Here is a 23,534-nt window from a genome sequence, read left to right on the forward strand (position 1 = left end):
CCTCCTAACTGTACCTCCCTCAGCCAGCAGCAGCCTCCTAACTGTTCACCCTCCACCAGCAGCAGAAACCTAACTTTACCCCCGCTCACTCACCCAGCAGCAGTAGAGACTTACCATCACTGAAAAGAAAGCAGCATCAGTGCTGCCTGGACCGGCAAATTGTTGGCCTGAAAGTCCCAGTATCAGTGCCAGCGTGTTGCCCCCTGTAGTGCCTGCCCCATCACAAATTCAAGAGGGGGGACAGGCCAAGCTGTATTAGAGCAGATCTGCAGTGCGTTATTTCAAAACACAAGGCAGATTGTGAGCCGCCTCGCATTTTGAAATAGCCACGCTGCGGACATACTCTGATACAGCCGGAGCCAGGCGAGTTGTCCACCGTAGAAATAAAAAGGTATATGTGTGGTGCGCAATTAACAGTGGCCGGCACTAGGGGTAGTCAATCCCCTAAAAGAATAGGGAAATAATAGGATTTTAATACCTACCGGTAAATCCTTTTCACTGAGTTCATATGGGGTACTGAGGTCTCATAACACTGGGGAATAGAGGGTATCCGACAGGAGACAGGCACATAACTTTCTTCAGCCAGGGTGTGCTGGCTCCTCCCCTCTAGCTCCCCCTACCAGCCAGTTAAGAAAATGTGCCCGAAGGATGGATAACGTATGTGAGGTAGGATTAACTTAAACAGAAATGTGGTGAGATTCTCACCAGCACACCATACTCACACTATAACACTCTTAACTAAACGTAGTTAACCCCATTATTGTGATTTTGATATAACTTAGAAATCACTAAGTGACTCATACGAAGCAAATGTCACCAAAACTCAGATGCTCCAAACTCAGGTCAACGGACCTGCAAAGTACAACATAGTACTGAAGTCACTGTCTCGCAACTTGCAAGAACAATAAATAACAAGATCACAGAAAGCTGCAATCAAGGCACCGCACTGAGGTGGGCGCTCAGTACCCCATATGAACTCTGTGAAAAGGATCTACCGGTAGGTATTAACCCCTCCAGTGGCAGTCACGGAAATTTTCCGGGCTATGCTGCTGTGCCGCAGTGGGCAGTCCCGAAAAATTTACAGCCATGCAACAAATCTACAGGTGTGCACCAGTGGTGCCTGCAGGTGTGAACCACTGGGGCATCGCCTCACCGCCGACCGCCGCCAGGCAGTTCCCTTCCCCCGTACCTCCATTCGCTCCGGCGATCGTACGCCGGGGCTCCCCTGCTGCCGCCATTACTTCGGGAGAGACGGCGGCAGGCTCGGGATCGCTCAGGTGTTTGGGCTCCCGAGTCGCCCCGAAGATCCCTGAGCCTGTCGGTCAGTGTGCTTGTATGATTGGCAGCGGCCGCAGCGGCAGGGGAGCTCCGGTAAAGTCCGCTGGAGCGGAGGGGCTGGGACTCATCTACCCCATCAGTGGACGGCTTTTCTGGGACAGGAAAAACCTGTCCCTTTTTAGGTACTCCTGCCCCAGAAAAACCCACCACTGAAGGGGTTAAAATCCTATTTTCACTATCATTCATATGGGGTACTGAGGTCTCATAACATTGGGTAGGTCCCAAAGCTTCCAGAAAGGGCAGGAACGTGCGGAGCCTGCCCAAACTGGGTTTAAAGACCCCAGCCGGAGTCCCAAATCTAGGCCCACCTGCAAAAAAAATGCAGAAAACGTTCCAATTTGAAGTCCCCTGATGGAAAACTCATCTTTTCACACCATGCCATGTATCTACGCCAAATCTTGTGGTAGTGTGATGCGGTCACCGATTTTCTGGCCTGTGTCATTGTATTAATGATTGAGGCATGAAATCCCTTTTGAGCTAGTATCTTCCGCTCAACCTCCAGGCCGTTAAACAAAGCCGCCCCAAGTCCTGGTGCTATTAGAATTGCCTCCACTCTTTGGCTTTGAATTCTTTGCAACACTCTTCCCAGAAGCGGAAGATTTGGGAACAGGTACACCAATTTGTATCTCTGTGTCATAGTCAGAGCATCTACCACATCAGCTTGTGGATCTCTCGTCCTGGAGCAGTATCTGTCGACCTTGTTGTTGACCCTGGAGGCCATTAGGTCTATCTGAGGTAATCCCCACAGATTCACAATGCTCCTGAACACCTGGGGGTGTAACCCCCATTCCCCGGGGTGAAGGTCGTGACGACTGAGAAAATCCGCTTCCCAGTTGCCCACCCCTGGAATAAAGATGGCAGATATTGCCACTGCATGCAGATCCGCCCAAGCCAGAATCTTGGAGGCCTCTCTCATGCAAGCCCTGCTCTTTGTTCCTCCTTGACGATTGATGTAAGCAACAGGCGTTGCATTGTCCGACTGGACCTGTATCGCCTGATGTGTTAAGAGGGAGTGAGCCTGCACCAGGGCGTAATACACCGCTCTGAGCTCCAGGTTGTTTATGTGGAGCTGTGCCTCCAATGGAGTCCATCTTCCTTGGAAGTGTATCCCTTGAATTACCGCCCCCCAGCCTAGCAGGCTGGTGTCCGTTGTTAACAGAATCCATACTTGGATCCAGAATCTCCGACCCGCTAGAAGATTTGGCGCATGTAGCCACCATTGCAAGGACAGTCTTGCCTTTGCCGACAGGCGGATTAACCTGTGCATATGGATATGTGAACCGGAACATTTGCTTAAGATTCCACTCAAGAATATTCTTGAGTGGAATCTCCCGAAATGGAGAGCATCGAATGAGGCCACCATCTTCCCCATCAACCTGATACACAGGTAGACTGAGACTCTCTCTGTTGCCAGAACAGCGGATGCAGTGATCTACTCCAATGGGAGAAACACCCTTCTCTCTACTGGGTCCAAAATCATCCCCAAGAATTGGAGACGTTGGGTTGGTATCAGTGAGGACTTGGGTATGTTCAGTAGCAAATCCATGGTCTGACAGAAGACGCGTGGTCGTATCTATTGCTCCCTTTTGCAGTGACTCTGATTCCGCCTTTAGGAGCAGGTCGTCCAAGTATGGAATTATATTTATTCCCAGAGTCCTTAGAAGGAACATCATCTCCATCATCTCCGCCATCACCTTAGTGAAGACGCGTGTGGCAGTCGACAATCCAAAGACAGGGCTTGAAACTGAAACTGCTCATCCAGTATGACAAATCTCGGTACTTGTTTCCTAGCACGGCCACAATCTTAAGTAATCGTGTCCCTTAATTAAGGGACACGATTACCCCGATGGACCCGATTTCTTTTGAAATCAGGTCCATTTTGCCGGCTAGGAAACAAAAATCGGGGGCATCGCGTCGGTCGGGACCATTAACATTGGTCCCGACGCGACCGACGCGATGCCCCTGATATTTGCATTGACTTCAATGTTAAAAAATTTTTTAACATTGAAATCTTGTCGTGAACGGTAAAATATCGGGGGCATCGCGTCGGTCGGGACCATTAACATTGGTCCCGACGCGATGCGACGCGACACGCTTCGGGTTGCCGTCTATCGTGGGGCGCTGTGTACGCGCTTCAATTTGGGGGGGTTTGGAATTTTTTTCATTCAATCTAATGTAAAATTGAGTCCCAGGGACCCAATTTACATTGGATTTAATGAAAAAATCGGGTCAAAAATCGGTCGGTCGCGTCGATCGCATCGCATGCGACCAAATCGCATGCGATGCGATCGACCCGATTTTTTTCAGCACGACCACCCCGATCTTAATCGGTGTGGCCGTGCTAGGAAACAAGTACCCAAATCTCAAATATACCTGGTGAGGGACGTATACTGGTATGTGAAAGTATGCATCCTTCACGTCGATGGACGCAAGGAATTCTCCTTTCTCCAATCACCGCCCTTAAGAATTCCATCCGGAACTTGAAGACCCGCAGAAAGGGGTTCAAGGACTTCAGATTCAGGATGTGTCTTACCGTTCCATCCGGTTTTGAAACCACAAACAGGTTGGAGAATAAAGATTAACCCACATAGCGGTATATGCCTTGGTGGTCCAGTGGCAAAAACCTGGAATCCAGTGTAAACGGCGTGGCTTGAAGTGTGAGACACCCGCATGCGGTCACTGTGCAGGGCCGCCATCATGCCGCACATAAACCGGGGTACACCACTAAGGAGACCCCTGGTAACACCCACCACAGACGTTTTCAGTCTAAGTCAGGGGTGTGTGGCAGGCTGGGGGTGTGCTCGCTGCAGCGCAATGCCCGTGGTAACAGCACCCTCTCAGGTTGGTGGACCTGCAGCAGGGATCAGTTCGGTTCCTTGAAAGGCCTGCAACTGTCCCTTCCCCTGGCTTCCCTCGTCGCAGGGAAGCTATTAAGCCCAAACAGCAACCCGAAAATAACAAACAAAAGTAAAAACTCTCTGGAGCTCCAGGAGTGTGCATCCTCTCCTGAGGGCACATTTTCTAAAACTGGATGGTAGGAGGAGCTAGAGGGGAGGGGAGGAGCCAGAACAACCTGGCTAAAGAAAGATATGTGCCTGTCTCCTGTCGGATACCCTCTATTCCCCAATATTATGAGACCTCAGTACCCCATATAAATGATAGTGAAATTTACTTTGTTAGCCAGTAATATATACATTGCTGGCCTGTGCCAGCAATGTATACATTACTGGCACCAGTGCCCACCTGGGGTAAAAATGAGCCGGAACAGGGCAGAAATGCTTTTTGTCAGTTCATTTTGGAGGTAGAACAATTCTGCGTCCGTCCACTCATCTTGTCCAGCTGTCTGACCCTGCATCGCTAAAGAAGACAGCCAGGTAGAGTAGTGTTCATTGTAGCACCCGCCATCTTTGAAAACCCATGCAGTTTCTCTTCCCTGCCTGGGGTGTCGCTGTCTGCTGTAGTGCTTCTAGCACAGTGTGGTCTGTATATCAGCACTGAAATGTAAACCATACCTGTGCTAGAAACACCACAGCAGACAGCGACACCCCAGGCAGGGAACAGGAACTGCATGGGTTTTCAAAGATGGCGGGTGCTAGAATAAACACTAAAGAGCGGTGGGAAATCCAGCTGTCTCAGATCAGGTACATCCATCTGCGGTTTCAAATGATGCGCCGGCTGGCAACTTGCGAGCCAATACTGCTTGCAAGTCATTTGAAATAGCCGCGGATGGATGGACCTTCTCCGAGACAGTCGGGTTTCCCGAACACTCTGCCCGACTGTCTCCTTTACCACACAGTGCAGTGCACACAGTAACTTCCTATCAGAGATTTTGGCAAAGTCTTTTGAAATTAAAATCTCCTAGTAGAGCCTTTAAGCCTTTTAAACTACTAACCTATTGCTTTATTACTTATTTGTTATTAGGTTAAATAAAAAAAACAGATTTAACAGTTGCGTAAGTGAACATATTATCATTATGCTTAAGGCCCCAATACACCAGAACGAGATTGTACCCAAGCATACACTCTCGAGGGGTTGTACGACAGATTGTCTGTAGACAATCGTGCAATGCGCGGTCTTGTGGGTTAAATGGTTGGTCCTCTACTCAGACGTGCTGCGCGTCTGATCAGTCGCGATTAGGATCAAATTGCATGTTCCTTTAAGCACATGCAATCGGTTGTTCAGCAACTAATACGACAAGCGTCATTTGAGTGGCAGTTTTCAGGCAGTTTAGGAGAAGACAATTTATAGTGAGACGACCGGTCGTATGCAGCAGCTGGATTATATGATGGATTATGTGCACATTGTGTGTCCAAAAACCACCAATTCATGAGTCTGGGACTGCCAGGGAGTTGAAGGGGGTACTTGTATACCTTCACGGCTCCCATCGCATGCCATATGTAGTGGCATGCGATGCGATTTTTCCGGGTTTTTTATGAATTTGTTGTAAAAATAGCATGCCATCGCATCGAATGCTATGCGATGCCATGCGATTTTGATCACAAATGCATCCAAATGCATTTAAATTAGTAGCAAACATGTTAAATGCACCCCAAATGTCTTTTTTCACACTGTACCACCCCCACTATCAACGCCAACCCGAAGCGTGGCGAGCGCAGCGAGCCCGCGTGGGGCGGCGGTACGCGTCCTACGACCATTTCATACCCCCACTATCCACGTCGGCGTGGAGTTGAGAATAGAAAGTGTGGCGAGCGCAGTGAGCCACCGAGCCCGAAGCATGGCGAGCGCAGCGAGCCCCGCGAGGGGACGCGGATACCTGTGAAGCACGCGAGGGGACGCGGATACCTGTGAAGGTATCCGCTGCGCTCGCCACGCTTCGGGCTCGCCACACTTTCTATTCTAAACTCCACGCCGACGTGGATAGTGGGGGTATGAAAAGGTCGTAGGACGCGTACCGCTGCGCTCGCTACGCTTCGAGTTGGCGTTCATAAAGGGGGTTCTACAGTAACAAATGCCCTTTGGGGTGCATTTAACATGATTTTAACACATGTCAATGATTTCTGTGAAAAATGGCATCTCATCGCATTGCATGCGATGCGATTTTTTCATATACGATGCACATCGTGGGAGCCGTGATAATACACAAGTACCTTGGAGGGAAATCTGCTCACAATCATAATTTTGTCCAGGTCATTCTGATGTATGGCCAGCTTTAATCATTTTTTCGAAATGGTCTTAAGATATTAACTTCCTATATTTATATAAAGTTATTTTTACAACATTTGAGCCTGTGTGTCCCCATAAAGGCCATTTACAATTATATGGGTGAATGGTTCTATTTAAAAATATAATAATAATTCGAAAAGATAGTGTATTGTTTAAGTAAATGTTCAACATACTGGTTTCACCATGTAGTTTCATTCCAGTAGTCTATGGGGCAATTACGTCCATGCTTAAAGATAGCTTTAAAAAAAAAGTAACTAATTCAATGCCCATCTATTCAATTGCAGCCATCTTCAATGCTATTGAAGGCATTTTTACTCCATTGTCTCAAAAAAAAGCATACAAAAACGGATGCAATTTCCCCAAGAAAGTGGCAAAAATAGTCAGTAACTAATTAGGGAAGAGCTGTAAAATAAATGCTTTCACTTTTACATGGCAACATTGCTTTAAGGCAGCTGAGGGCAGGAAGTTGCCCTTAGCAGTTAGCAACACAGAAATTACAACAGAAAGTTCCATTTTTAACAGAGTGTAAGTAATTACATAGAACTACTGTTAAATCAATTTATAGAGGTAAAGTCCTAAGTTTGAAAAAAATGGTGGCTGGCCAATAAAGACAATTGGCAAATTGGGAGTTTTAATTTATAATTAACAATATTGGCCATGTGTATACACACACTGAATGATATTGGTAAACTATATTGTTTAGTAAAGTGCATTGTTAAATGATATTGAGTTCACAATATCGCCTAGTGTGTATGGGGCTTTAAGATGGGTACACACCTAAAAATGTATCCGTGTAAACTGCCTGTGGGAGCAAATATCTGACAATCAATAATTTGGTCCCCAAAAACTGGAAAACAGTCAAAAACGATTGTCCGTTAAAATGTATTAAATCAAATGGATGTTTTAAAGTGTTTGGGAGTAATTGATTGATGTATGCTCCCATACTTTGCCAGATATTTGCTCCCACCAGACAGTAAAATGTTTGTGTGTGTACTCCGCTTTACTTTCTCACAAGATTTTTGTGCAAATGCAAAGCTTTCAAAAGCAGCTACTACTACTAACTAATTTGAGGTTGCCCTCCAATATTAGGCGCTGTGTTCAAAATCAATTGGTAACCAATTTAATTTTAAAAGTATAATATATATATATATATATATATATATATATATATATATATATATATATATATATATATATATATATATATATATATATATATATATATATATATATATGTACCATTAAGCTGCAAAAAGGGTGGTGTGACTGTGTAATCACACCTAGTTGGAAGGTTTTTTTCTGCCTAAGCAGAACACCATCCACAGACCAAAGTTACTTTTATCCCTATTGTTGCGCTAATTATCAACGAGGTGCATGAGTGGCTGAATTAACACTACACACAATATTTTAAAATGTTAGTTTTTTATTTATGGTTAATATAATAAATGAATAAATAATATTTACCAAGATGCATATAACAGAATCAGAATTAATATAATTTAATATTGCTACCAATGTAAAATAAATGCATATATCTCATGAATTCTGCTCTTCTATATCAGGTGGCCACCTGTAAATCTATAGGACTGATCTTAAAAATGGTTGTTTTGATTTTTAATAAAAAAATATGTATATAGCAAAACATAAAAAATTGGAAAAATCAAATAAAAAATATATTTGAAAAAAATGGACCCCGGGATGGTTCTCCTCCAATTTTATATAGGAGGGAAAGATGTCCACTGGTAGGTTGGAATGGGTTTAATATCCAAGTGCCATTGTGGCTATTTGGTTGATAAGCAAGTAAAGCCTCCACACAGAATTATACTCACGGACTCCACTTGAAGTGTACGTGTGTTGAATGGGAGCAGTGCAGGGAGACAGGTGGGCTATTCCGTGTAGATTCCACTACCCTCCGTTCTACTACCTGCACGTCGCTGGGAGGTGCGGTGCCGGGAAAGAGACCACTCTGAGTCCAGCGGTATGTTATCAGTCCGGATCAGCCGCGTCTCTCACATGCGGCGTGTAGTGGTCTCACTTCCAGCAACTTGCGGATACCTGTAAGGCAAACAGGTCCGCGTCCCTCACCAGCTGCTCCAATGCACCTCGTTGATAATTAGCGCAACAATAGGGATAAAAGTAACTACTACTAACACTAACACTACTACTACTACTACTACACAAGAGATAAATGCAAGGCTGATAAAGAGAGATAAATGTCCAGCCAATCAGCTCCTTACTGACTTTTTTTCAAACACAGCCTGTAACATGGCAGTAAGGATATCATTGGCTGGACGTTTATCTCTCTTTATCACCCTCACATTTATCTCTTGTTAAGGCTTAATACATCTGCTCCAAAGTAGTATTCCCGCTAGGCTGTTTTAGCGGCACCCCGCTAAAACAGCCTGGTGCCTGCCCGACTCCTTGCACGGGGAAGCCCAGCGCCGCCTAAGACGGCGATGCCCGGCGCTTTTCCCGGCATCAAGGCACCTTCCCCCTGTGGTGACAGCATCTTCGGCGCGGCCGGGCCCGCCCACTTTAGTGACGCCGGCAGCCCGACCCGCCCACTTTAGTGACGCCGCCGGCCCAGCCCGCCCACTTTAGTGACGCCGGCGTTCCGGGACCGCCCACAAGTGTGCCGTCGGCTGCCCCGGCCCACCCCACGGTGCCCTGCCCGGCACAATTTCTAGAGTGAACACTAAAAAGTATCTTGATAAGCATAAATTGTAATGCACTATTTATTGTAAACTATTAGACACTGTTCAGTAGGTACAATTTAGGCCTCAGACATACAAGTCTTTTGTATTTTTATGTATGGCCCCAAAGATGCAAAAGAATACTGGGATACAATAGAATAATGCAGTCATATTGAAGGACTAACCTATAAATGGACTAATGTTCCTCAATTTGGATGTGAAAATCTCACAAATTTGTCTGATTCTCTCCCTTAGCTGTCAGTCAACCTGAACTATTGTGTTAACAGAGGGGTTTACAGAACATTTTAGAGTGAGGATCTGCAGCCTCCCTCTGGCAACTAAAGGGCTGAGCAATGAAGCAATAAGAACACTTATGTGTTTAAAGAAATCTGCGCTAACCTAGCAGGACAGAAAATGATGCAGCTATCTAAATGGTAAATCTTTTGCAAGGCACTTTGAAAATGCACAACTTGAACATGTCCTACATCACCTTCACCACAGGAGTTATGGTACCGTGCACTGAAAAATTGGTTTTCAAAAAAGGAACTTTCATTATCCATTTCAATTCATCTGGAATGTGCACCTCATATAATACTTAAATCCCTTTTACAAATAAAGTATTGTGACATGAGTTACTATGGATACCTGTAAAAATACAAATCTGTTTGTTTAAGATGCTACTATTGCAATTGCCATGCCAACCAGTCAGATAAATACACAACTCGACCAAGCTGCCAGCACCCAGGTTGAGCGCTACTATCTACCAATATTGCCCAATAATATGCCAACCAGTCATATGATATACAACATAAATTAATTAGAACAGGTACTGAGAAGGGTGACTAAGCTAGTAAAAGGTCTTGAATCACTAGAATACAAAGTTAGGTTAACCAGGCTGAATAGGTTGTCACTGGAGAAACGGAGGTTGAGAGGTGATATGATTAGTATGTTCAAATACAGGATTGGGAATCATATGGAACTGGGAGATGATTTGTTCACTAACCTATACTTAGGACACGAGGGCATGTACTGAGGCTCGAGGAAAATAAATTCCGTATTGAATTAAAAAGAGGATTCTTCACCATTAGAGCAGTAAAATTCTGGAACTCATTGCCAGTGGGGGTGATTACAGCAACTACTGTTAATGAATTTAAATAAAAACTGGAAGCATTTTTGGCCACTAAGGGAATCCTATAGATAGGACTTCCTCAAGTCAGTAGTTACAAGTTAGATAAGTTGAACTCGATGGACTAACGCGACCAGATTCTCCTTCCTGGCGACCAGGAAGTAAGCGATGAGGAGGCGCCAGGTCAGGCAGCTTGCTAGAGAGGGGGACCCTGCTGCTGATGAGTGGCGGCAGTTGAGATGTGGCGTCCATAAACGTCCTGGCTGCCCCGGTCGCCGGTGTGGAGTCAGCACTGACACTAATGGGTGCCACAGGATGGCCGGGCAGCATAGGAATTGCTTGTCCCACAGGATGGAAATTGAGCATCGGGGCTATGCAGCCTGGTAATCCCAGGCAGCTCACAAGATCAGGCTGCAGCAGCTGAGTGCAGGCTGGGCATTGGCGACGGGGGGCTCTCCTCCCCTGCACTCCTACCGAAGAAGGTGAGCGGGGAGAGACACAATGGCCGTGGAACCGCTGGGCTGTCCCATCCCTGACTGTAATCTTGTGTGCGGCGGCAGATGGTGCCCCTGTCCCCATGTCTGTGTGCAGAGCACCAGCCAATGGGACCCGGGGGGGGCAAGAGGTGACTAGGTGAAAGGCAGGGTGCACAGAAAGTGGAGATAATTACCAGCGGACAATGAATTCAGCAGAGGTAGGGATCAGGTTGCAGAAGGGTGCCCAGAAACTAGGGAACACAGGAAGACTGACCAGGGTGGCCAAAAAGTAGGGACAATCATTTGGGCACAATGTATGCAGGGAACACAGAAAGAGGGATCAGGGTAGTAGTAGTACGTTTATATATAAAGGTGCCACAAAGTGTCGGCAGCGCTGTACATAGCAAACAAAAAAACAAATTACAAGGTAATGTACAGGGTGTGTTGATAAAATACAGCATATATAGGGGTATAGCTGGTAGAACTAAAATCAGCATCAGTTCAGAAGTAGGTGTCGAAATTGTTGAGGAGACTGAAGATGAAGTAGAGGAAGTGTAGAACAGGACAGGAGCACAGGTGAGGTAAAGAGGTAGGGTGAGTACTTGAGGAAGGAAGGCCCTACTCATAAGAGTTAACATACTAAAAGGAGGTGGGTGGACGAACGAAAAACAATAGGATAAGTAGGAAGGGAGGCAGGATAGGAGAATCAAAAGAGGTTAGGAGGAGGGATAGGCTAGTCGAAAAAAGTGGGTTTTGAGAAAGCGCTTGAAGGAGGTAAAGGAATCAGAAAGCCTGATGGGTGGCGGGAGGTTATTCCAGTGCAGGGGGGCAGTGCGAGAGAAGTCTTGGACACGGGAGTGGGAGGAGGTGATTAGGTGAGAGGTCAGTCGGCGGTCAGCAATGGAGCGCAGAGGACCGGAGGGAGTGTGGATAGAGATCAGTGAAGAGAGGTAAGGAGCGGTGGAGGAGGAGAGAGCCTTGTAGGTGGTGGTGAGGAGGTTAAAGAGAACTCGGAAAGGAATGGGGAGCCAGTGAAGAGATAGACAGGGGGGGGGGGGGAGGTGGAGGTAGATCAGCAGGAGAGTGTCCAGAAAGAAGGACAGTTCTTTGGGGTGATGGATGCAGGGCGTTGGCAGCGTCACTGGCTACTGGCCCTGAACTAATGTCTTTTTTTCAGCCTTTATTACTATTTTACTATGAAATGTAGTGAACAGAGGTGCTTAAACGTGTCCATAAAGGGTACAATTTAACAGGTGCTACAACAAGTATGTGCAGCACATACTTTTTGTACTAGGTTGCATTGCATCAGGTTCGAAACACATGCAATGTGATCTAGTACAAAACGCATGGTGCCTGGCACACCGTGTATGGGCACCTTTAGGATGACAATAGTTTTAAATCCTCTGTCACCAGTGATCAAGGAGGTTCTGCCTGAAGGCGACTACATTTTGGTAGTAGTGGCTACACAAATCTTCCTAACAGAATAAATTATGTAGAGGTAATATGGGATTGAACCTTCCACATATTATGGGGCAGATGTATTAAGCCTGGTCAGGAGATAAACTGGAGATAAAGTGAAAGGAGCTAATGCAACAACCAGCTCTGTTTGAAACATGACAGTTGAGAGTTGATTGGCTGGCTAGTGCGTTATCTCCTTTCACATTATCTACAGTTTCTCTTTGCCAGGCTTAATACATCTGCCCCAAGGTGACAAGACTAAGCACCAAATATATCAAGCTTCAAAAGTGATAAAATGGAGAGTGATAAACAACCAACCAATCAGCTCCTGCCTGACATTATTTCAAACACAGAATGTGACATGGCAGGTAAGAGCTGATTGGCTGGCTGTTTATCACTCTCAATTGTATCACTTTTGAAGCTTAGTGCATCTGCCTCAATTTGTGGTTAAGATGTAAATCAGTGATCATATTCACAGTCCCTTACTTACAGGCATGGCCCTCCAGCTGTTGTGAAACTACAAGTCCCATCATGCATTGCCACTGTTTTGCTATTAGGGAATGCTAAAACTATGGCAAGGCATGGTGGGATGTGTAGTTTCACAACAGCTGGAGGGCCACAGTTTGGCCGTGCCTGCCTTAAGCTGGCCATACATCAGAAAGATCGATCTTAAGATCGATTGCACTCATGATTGTGTACAATTTCCCTTGAAATCCCCGGCAGTCCTTGGTGGTTTTTGGACACACAATCTACTCACAATCCATCATACAATCAGTCATACAATCCATTTGCTGCCTGATTGTGTATACAAGATGTGCACACAATCTGCATACAATCCATCATACAATCAGTCATACAATCCATCTGCTGATTGATTGTATACACAAGATGTGCAAACAATCTGCATACAATCCATCTTACAATCAACTGAGATTGTATGATTGGGTACAATATCTTTCTGATGTATGGCCACCTTAACTACTTAGTTATCATATCAGTTTGTTACAGCTTTCAAAGCAGGGTACACATTAAATGATATTATTAAAATTGTATTGCTTCCAACAGAAAGGCAATTTCAAATTATCGTTCAGTGTGTACGCACTATGTTGCTTCCACAAGTTGTCGGCGGCATCCTCACTCAATATACTACTCTGTGTATTTAGAAAAGTATAAGTCAAATAGGGTTTAAAACTGCTAAATATTTTGGAAAAGTTTAAACTTTAATTTTAAACTTTAAAATAAAAACCACACCCTACCCAACAGGTGCCGTTAATTCCATAAACAGTCGTTTATCAAATTGGCAGTTCAGATGGTGTAATGGTTAGCATTACTGCCTCACAGCACTGAGGTCATGGGTTCGATTCCCACCATGGCTCTAACTGTGCAGAGTTTGTATATTCTCCCCGTACTTGCGTCGGTTTCCTCCGGGTACTCCCGTTTCCTCCCTCAATCTGAAAATATACTGGTAGGCTAATTGGCTCCCAACAAAATTAACCCTAGACTGTCTGTGTGTGCGTGTACATGTGGTAGGGAATATAGATTGTAAGCTCCACTGGTGCAGGGACTGATGTGAATGTTCAACTATACTCTGTAAAGCGCTGTGGGATATGTATGCGCTATATAAGAAACTGTAAATAAATACTGTAATTTGAGTGAAAGCGATTATCAAATCAGTATGCACCCGTATTGAGCAATTTGTTGCTAAACGTGTTTTTTCTTTTGATCACTAAAGATGGATAGTGTTCATTAGTGTTCATTCTAGCAACCGCCAACTTTTGAAAGCCCATGCAGTTCCTCTTCCCTGCTTTGGGTGTCGGAGTCTGCTGTAGTGTTTCTAGCACAGGTCTGGTTTGCATATAAGTGCTGATATAGAGACCACACTGTGCTAGAAGCACTACAGCAGACAGCGACACCCCAGGCAGGGAAGAGGAACTGCATGGGTTTTCAAAAGTTGGTGGGTGCTAGAATGAACACTACACATTAGATGACAATAAAAGGATGCAATACGATTCCCTTGAACTCCCTCACAAACTATATAGGGGCTATGCAAAAGCACCAATTTTAGCACTTCCACGCATGTGCAATCCAGAGGGATGCAATCGCAGTTTAAAGGGTAGTACGGGGCCATTTGCATTCTGCGTACCATTTTTTGTGTGTGTGTGTCTTTGGGGAGGGGATGGAGACAGCGCGGCAACACGGAAAATGGTGGCAGTGCTCCTGCTGTGAAGGCAAGGGCAACCTTTATCACTGAGATAGCAGTGAATTCTGTAATTCAATTGCAATTATATTACAATTGAATTGCAGGACAGGACTTTACAAGCTGGGAGGCCAACAACATGTGAGAGACTGTAGTTGCAGGTTTTCTATTTTGGCAAAACTGCAACTGCTGCAGAACCCAGCCTATAGGGAATACACATAAGGTATTCTTGCAAAAGATATAACCAGTGGCCACATCCAGGAGCATGCAGTCATTGACAAGATCCTCAGATTGAGCTGCAGGTAGACAGCACACATAGGGCCTTATTCTAGTTCGCTCTTTCTGACAAAATCCTTCTTATGCTGTGTACACACGGGTCTATATGATTGCTGGGGATATATTGCTAGCAATATATCCCCAGCAATCATATTGCTAGTGTCTCCTTTTCATCAGCGATGAAAAGGAGATACTGCTACGGGGCGGAGGGGGAGCGCAGCAGCAGGTGACGGGAGGAGGGAGCAGCGTCGCAGGGCATGGGAGAACAGCGCTGATTTCTCCGGCGCTAACCTCCTGCCCGGCGATCGCTGGGGGAAGCCGCTGGTCGCAGGAGCATGCTCCTGCGACCAGCGACCATGAAGGGCTGGCCGCAGGAGCGCGCTCCCAGCCATCTATCGCCGGCTGCACATGAAATCACTGGCAATATGGTCGCTGAGCGACCATTTTGCCAGCGATTTCATACATAATTGCACCCGTGTGTACGCACCTTTAGATGGACAAAACCATGTGCACTGCAGGGGGGCAGATGTAACTTGTGCAGAGAGAATTAGATTTGGGTGGGGTTTTACTTCAAAGTGAGATCTATATTGAAGTGTAAAAATAAAGCAGCTAGTATTTACCCTGCACAGAAACAAAATAACTCACCCAAATCTAATTCTCTCTGCACATTTTACATCTGCCCCCCTGCAGTGCACATGGTTTTGTCCATCTAAAAAGGATTTTGTCAGAAAGAGTGAACTAGAATAAGGCCCATAGTCAGAGACATGGTGCATAAACAGTGGACGATTTACATTTTTTTGTCATTTAGATCTGTTGGAATCTGGCAAATCTTTGTACCCAGGTTAAAACCAGATAAATTGAGCTTGTGCAGCACACGCTGCACTGTTCATCCAATCACAAGCATTTATCAGTTAAAATAACTGTAAAGCCCCATATACAGTACACTAACCTATATTAAGAGATATTGCTCATTTTGGCTCTTCTGAGCGATATTGTTTGTATTATGTGCACACTCAATATAGTTAATGAAGTGTGCTCTGGCAGTTCATTAATGAGGTCCTCCATCTTTTTTTACACACAGCTCAGTTTGACATCACTGAATGATATAGTTAACAATATCGTTCACTGTGTATAAACTATATGATTTGCACTGGAGTTCAAACAACATCATTGACAATGTCATCCAGAAAACGATATCATCAACATCTAGAGTCTATGCGGCTTAAAACGTTTACATACACACTATCCAATTATTGGCTCATCAGCCCCATAATTAAAGAAAATTGGATTGCGTGTGCCTATCCTTTCTAATGCCTTCTTTGTCAGATTAAAAGATATATAAAATTACATGAATATTTATCTGCCTGGAAACTTCTGACTATAGGCAGATAAAGTATGTCACGTTATAAGAAACTCACTGCAAAGCTTATCTGCACATTTTGCTCTATAAAGCAGAAAAGCAAAAGGAGAAAATAATTAAAATTCCAGCTCTGTCCTAAAGTCTGGGGAAAAATTCTGTCCTGAAGTGTATTTAATGAAAGTCCACAAGTGTAAAGTTAGCATTTAAAAACGCAAAGTAAATATTGGATAAGCCGTGTTATTAAAGTATTATTCATTTACATGTGAAATGCCTTCAGGCTAAACAAATGTCAACTAATTGACAAATGTGAAGCCTGGTCAACAAGTAACAGAAAGTGCTACATATACAAGCAATCTTAAACCTCTCAAAACCCTTTAAATACAGAGTTCACCATCTACCAAATAATGCTATAACAAAAGAAAGCTATTGGTTCCCATAGCAAAAATACAAGCAAAGCAAAAATAATGAAATTCTTATCATTGCCATAGCTGACCAGTATAGAGAAAAACAATATTTCGGGTAGATTTAGCAAAAAATGACACAAGCTGAAACAGATTTTACCTAATAATTGCAAACCTTTTCTGGCTTAAACAACTGTAAAAAATACTACTTCCTTAATGCTTATATCCTTCATTTACATCCTTACAGAACGCAGAATAGTATAGTGTTACATATACGTATAGTATAGTTGGGGGGGGGGGGGGTTATATCACTGCAACCTGATATAACCACATGGAGACTTGTATACCAACCTGCAGCAGGGACCAATGGCATAGGGTCACACAGAAATTGGCCCTTGCTGCATGACCAACATACTGTATAGATGCGTTCTCATCACTAGGCGATTTGCATGTATTGAACGAGATGCCTGGAGTGATTAATAATCTAGCCTCAAATATCGAACTGCAAATTTCCCGTTTTGCAACTTATTCACATTATAGCCACAGAGTCGCTCGCACACTATTTTAGCACTTGTATAGGAATTGCAGATTATGCATAACGATAAGCGACACAAGGTATGGTCGCTGATGTGGGGACTGGGTCTATAATCTTTTTACCCAGATGACAGAGTTGCATACAGAAGAACAGGAAGTGATAACACCAGTAGTCAGGATACCCATTCATTTTACTTTTGTTGCCTCAGTAATGCGAATAAGATGCAGAAAGGGCTATTAAGCGAGTTTGGAATAAAGATGCAAGTCGACACATCTGTACAGCCAGATAGGATGCGGAGCAGCCTGAGCACATTGGCTGTCATGCCAAGATCAGAGAGATTACGTCTACTGTATGTGTGATCCTACAACACAGGTTATAGAATAAGCAGAGTCACAGAGCAACATGTGCAACATATGCAACACATTAAACATTCAGCATACACTGTGCAATTGGGGTCACTGGAAACATCACAGCTGCGCGGCACATCCATTTACACAGTGAGTGGCAGCAAACACACGGCCGCAGAGATGCCCATAGCAGCCTGTGCTCTCCCCATCAACCGCTACACAGGGACAGGAGCCAGCCGTCTGCAACAATTACAGCTATTATAGACACAGCACAGAAGGCACATGCCCAATGAACACATCAGCGCACCGGAACACAGACTCGGGTGTGTGACACTAAGGGGGAGGCAGAATCCCCCGGGCACACTTACCGGCGTCTAGCACATAATATCCTCGGTTAGGTGTATGGCGCCGTTCGCATTGTATGGAGGAAGCCCTCCACCCGTGTTCAGAAACAACAGCAGCAGCAGCAGCTCCGGGCGCAGAGCAAAGAGAGACACTGATACCGGAGAGAGGAGGAGGAGGAGAAGGGAGCGGGCGGGGAGCGGTGCCAGTGCGCATGCGCGGAGGGCTATGTGCGCGACCAACGGGGGATACGGCAAGGCGGGGGGGACAAAAGCAGCTGCTTCTTGGGCTGCGACTCCCCCCCTAAACAGCCACCGTATTGTCTGTGGCAGCCGCTGTGTTACTGCTGTTGCTGCCGCACATGTAGCTAGCGGGACACCGGGATGTATACAACTCAGTATATACTGTTGTCGCATGTACGCATGAGTATGCTAAATACTTTGAGTGTCCGCACTAGATCACCATTGTTATGTACAGTACAGTGCATCTACATCTCTTATATACACTATACCCTACCACTACATCTATTATACACTGCACAGTGACACTACATCTATTATACCCTACTCCCTGACACTACATCAATTATACTCTATACAAATTTTAGGTATCCCCCAAATCTCTGATCCCTCCTGCTTTGCGCGTTGCTGTATCCCCATAGGCGTGCGCAGCACATTTTTTTAGGGAGTGCACCGTCAAAGGAGTGTGCATAGCTCCACCTATTGGGCGTGTCTTCCATCATCTATTGGCACTCACTACAATACAAAATGTCTCTCAGGGCAGGGCCATAGCTAGGGGGGTCTGGGGGGGCACGCGCACCGGGCGCTGGAGGGGGGGGGGGGGGCGCTGTCAGGTTCACGCACAATGGGACAATAGCTTCCACCCCTCTCTCTATCTCCTGGTCTCTGGCTCCCAAAGTTTACATACACTACTAGTATAAACATAGGTGTGCGCACATTGAGAGTTAGGGGTGCGCAGGCACCCCCTAATGCTGTGCCCACCCTTATGAACACCTCTGCCCCAGCAATGCCAGCAATACCTTTAACCAAAGACTTTTTAGAACTGTATTCCATTTAAAGAAGTGCCCATCAATCAATTATGTGCGTTAATTGTACTAGACCATTGTCATATCACTACACACCTGTGTCATCCATATATGTTTATGACTGTATTTGCATGTACTGTTACACAGAGTAATTCGATTAAAACTGAAATAAGCAGGAGATTATGGTGTGGCTAAGAGACTTTTTATACTGTAGCGAGTGCCAGTAGTTGACGGAAGACACGCCTGATTGGCTGTGTTAGACACACCCAATAGGTGGAGCTACACACACCCCTTTGACAGTGCACCCCCTAATAAAATGTGCTGCGCACGCCTATGATTATAAACTGAAAGAGAGCTGGTGGATGGATATTCTAAAATTTTACTGTATGCAAAGTGAGAGGAATACAAAGCACACAAACAAAGTAGTTCCCTGTGTAGTACCTCCCGATCCTGAGTCAGCTGTATTATTATTTTGGGGGTGTGAGGAGGCTGGTGCTAGACTGTATCGCAACATTGGAGTTCCTCCTGTCTACGGGTCACATCCCACCTGTGGGGCCGGAAAGGAGGTGGGAGGCAGGAAGCACAGCCCGCCCTCTCCCCCTGCTGCATACATCCCTCCTAACCTCTTTTGATCCTCCTATCCTGCCTCCGTTCCCCTCCGTTCCTACTTATCCTATTGTTTTTCGTTCGTCCACCCACCTATTTTTAGTATGTTAACTCTTATGAGTAGGGTCCTCCTTCCTCACGTACTCACCCTACCTCTTTACCTCACCTGTGCTCATGTCCTGTTCTTCCCTTCCTCTACTTCATCTTCAGTCTCCTCGACAATTTTGACACCTACTTCTGAACTGATGCTGATTTTAGTTCTACCAGCTATACCCCTATTTATACTGTATTTTTCAACACACGCTGTACGTCACCTTGTAATTTTTTTTTTTGCTATGTACGGCGCTGTGGACACTTTGCGGCGCCTTATAAATAAACGTACTACTACTACGTGTGAGGAAGGAGGGCTGTGGCTTCGGGTTTGCGTGAAATTCCAAATGGTCCGGACCGACTCCGTGCAGCTATAACTGCGACCGTTCACATTTGCGCCCGCCTTGCGGTGTCTATGTGTGGCAGCTGTCACCGGCCGGATGGTGAGCCTCTCCTACGAGCACGGCGGCGGGAAGCGCTGGTGAGGACTTTGAACAGACTTGCCGGACGCTGATTGGCTGAATTCAGCCAATCAGCGTCCGGCAAGTCTTTTCAAAGTCATCACCAGCTCTTCCCGCCGCCGCGCTCGTAGAAGAGAGTAGAGACGGACGGAGTCAAGCTGCCGCTACAGCGGATACCCGGAACCCCGCTGCCTGTCACCGGACCCCCGCTGGCTGCACACAGGAGGTAATTTATGTTGTCAGGGGGGGGGGCACCAAATGACTGCCTTGGCCCGGGCGCCGGAAACCCTAGTTTCGGCCCTACTCAGGGACACCATAATCTCCTGCCTGTTTCAGTGTTAATCTTCTAATTACTCTGTGTAACAGTACATGCAAATACAGTCATAAACATATTTGGATGACACAGGTATGTAGTAGTGATATGACAATGGTCTAGTTCAATTAACAATGCAAACACACAATGAATTGATTGATGGGCGCTTCTTTAAATGGAATACAGTTCTAAAAAGAAAATGTCTTTGGTTAAGGGTATTGCTGGTATTGTTAGCGGCAGAGGTGTTCGTAAGGGCATGCACAGCATTAGGGGGTGCCTGTGCACCCCTAACACTCAATGTGCGCACACCTATGTGTATCCCCCATAGGTTTCTGGAGGGAACGCGATGCTGCCTGATATATCAATATCTGGGACCCTGGGTTACTGCCATTCTGAGAGGACATACTTTAGGATGATAAGATTGCTTACTGCAATGCGATCCTGGGTGGTAAATACCGCCCAGATCGCATTTCATATGCTATCCTATAATAAATGGGCACCTTATTTTATTTATTTATTAACAGTTTCTTATATAGTGCATACATATTCCACAGGAGTCCCCAGTGGAGCTTACAATCTATATTCAGTGGCAAACGCAGGATTTTAAAAGGTGGTTTCCAAATATTTGGTTACAGCATGTAAAGCCCACAGTAGTAACAAAACTTATACACATAACGCCCGCAGTAGTAATGATGCCTATACATGTAACGCCCGCAGTAGTAACAATACTTATACACATAACGCCCGCAGTAATGATGCCTATACATGTAACGGCCACAGTAGTAACAATTCTTATACACATAACACCCGCAGTAGTAACTATACTTGCGCACACTAGGATTTTTTGTGTATTACAGTGCAGCATCAAGCAGGGATGAAGGAGGGGGAGGACATTACATACGTTACATTAAGACATTACATGGGGGGCACATGCCCGCCGAGCTGCACAGCGCCTAGGCAGCCATCAGCGGTGCTACTGGTAGTTGCAGCAGCCAGGTGGGTAACAATATAAGCAGGGACAGTTCAGTTTTCACACGAGAACACATACCCACCGAGCTGCACAGCGCCTAGGCAGCCATCAGCGGCGCCACTGGTCTTGGCAGCAGCCAGGTGGGTAACAGTATGAGCACATATGAGGTAACAGTGTGAGCAAAGACAGCACAGTTGTAGCAGAGACAGTACAGTTATCACATAGAAGACACGGGATACATTTGGCTGAGTGCACTGTTCCTAGGCAGCCATTGCGGCGCCATCTTGAATCGTGGGTAGCGTGGGTGGTGGTGAGGTAGGGGGGGGGGAGTCACTGAGGCCTGGGCAGAGTCAGTGAGGCCTGGGGCTGGAGTTGGTGGGGGTGGGGGAGAGAGAGTTACTGAGGCCTGGGCAGAGACAGTCAGGGCTGGCAACAGAAATCTTGGGGCCCAGTACACTGATATATCTGGGGGGCCCACTGCATAATAAACTTTTTTTTTTTTATTGTTATAAAAGAAACATATTTAGTATTCACTAATACCAGAGGGGGGTTCCAGGCAAGTACCCTACAGGAATCCAGGCGGGTGCCTTTATTATCCATTGCTAGGTACTGCACTGCTGCAGATATGCTTACAGACCCTGATCCCATCAGAACCTTAGGGCCCCTCACAAGCTTGGGGTCCGGTACAGGTGTCCCCCTTGACCCCCCCACTGTCGCCTGCCCTGGAGACAATGAGGCCTGGGGCTGGAGTTGGGCCCTCCCTGGGCTGAATTCCACACCACGGTGTCTCCTGGGGGCAGAGGCCCCATCTCCTGGGTGAGACAGTGTGGGGGGGCGGGACTGGGCCTGCAGGAAAGGGAGCCACTGCTGGTGGGCCCCTCTCCTGCGGTCTCTCTCCTGGGGATGAGCCTGCGAGGGGGGGGCTACCACTGGTACCCTCACGCAGCTTCCCCTCACCTTCTCCCTCCGATGCTCGCCAGGAGCCTCGAAACTGTGTCGCGGGATGGACAGGGGGTCCTTGTCAGCCGCTGCGCCCGTGGCCTGCATGGTCAGAGGCCGCCTGCAGACATCTGTGTGGGGCCTCCGCTAGGCCGGACCGCTGGCCTCTCTCCTCTTCTCTCCTGGTGGCCATCACAGCTTGCCCCTCTCACCCACCAATGGGCGTGATCCAGCAGTGGGGACCAGGGGATGGGAGCTCCGTGGATGTAGCGGGAGCTCCACAGTGTCTGTCCATCCCCGACCCCAACGGGGGCCGCCCGCCCGCAGGCCCGCTGTGTCCTGCCGTCCCGCCGCTGCTCCGGCAGTTTGCAGCACTCACCGCCGGGGGTGCACAGCACATTACATGTAAAAGCATTGTTACTACTGTGGGCATTATGTGTATAAGTATCGTTACTACTGTGCCCACAGTAGTAACGATACTTGTACACGTAATGCCCACAGTAGTAACAATGCTTATACACAGTAGTAACGATACTTATAGACATAACGCCCGTAGTAGTAATGACAACCATACACATAACGCCCTCCCCACAGTAGTAACACTGCTTATACACGTACTGCCCACTGTAGTAATGATAATTATACACATAATGCCTGCAGTAGTAATGACCCCTATACATGTAACGCCCACAGTTAGGGTTGCCACCGCAGGCATCTTCCATTCCTAGAGAATTCCCCCACACACACCTTCATGTGCGCGTACGCTCCCGGAAAAGTGGGCGTAGCTTTGTAAAACGGGCATGACCTCTTCAGAAAAGTGGACAGACATGTATTGAAGTCCCTATTGTTACATTTAATAATACATTTCCCCTACTGACAACTCAGAGATACCTCATACATCCTCCCTTCACCCTGACACCAGTGAAAACAACTTCACAGCAACCTCCCCCACCCCCTCACTCTTTAACATGCATATCTGCCCCAAACACTGACCGTCCACACACACAAATCCCTCCCCTCCACACTGGCTTCACCATTTCCTCAACTGACAGCACAGACGGCTCTGCCCTGGGACTGATACACAGTAGCAGCCGGCTTATCTCTCCTCTGAGGCTTTGTTTGGGAGGAAGCACTGCTGCAGCATCCTAAGCTGTTGGCTGCACAGTGCTTCTCTGTCCTCTTCTCTCCCGCGGCCCAGTTGAAATATTTCTGGAGGTAGACGGAGCTGTTGGGCGGGCAGCAACTCGCAAGTGCTGCAGACGCACTGTGCATGCCCTGTGACATTTCTGGCTCCCGGAGCTCACGCTCCGCTGGAACCACCCTCCCTACGCCCCTGACAGTGTGCACACTCAGTTGGGAGGCTGCGGAGGCTTTCAA

General features: G+C 46.5%; 1 protein-coding gene across 8 annotated transcripts in view; it reads right to left on the reverse strand.

Moving 5' to 3' along the window:
- Nucleotides 1–17,950, reverse strand: part of FUT8 (fucosyltransferase 8) — a 315,179-nt gene extending 297,229 nt beyond the window's left edge. For 5 of the 8 annotated variants that reach the window (XM_083167148.1, XM_083167141.1, XM_083167143.1 and 2 more), the window contains exon 1: nt 17,760–17,950. The gene's annotated coding sequence lies outside the window, so the exon portion shown is untranslated. The remainder of the gene's footprint in view (nt 1–17,759) is intronic. The other 3 variants (XM_083167145.1, XM_083167146.1, XM_083167147.1) reach the window with 2 other exon arrangements.
- Between the last annotated feature and the right edge of the window lie 5,584 nt (nt 17,951–23,534).

This window comes from Crinia signifera, chromosome 12 (genome assembly GCF_055691185.1).
Source record: "Crinia signifera chromosome 12, ASM5569118v1, whole genome shotgun sequence".
Taxonomy (NCBI): domain Eukaryota; kingdom Metazoa; phylum Chordata; class Amphibia; order Anura; family Myobatrachidae; genus Crinia; species Crinia signifera.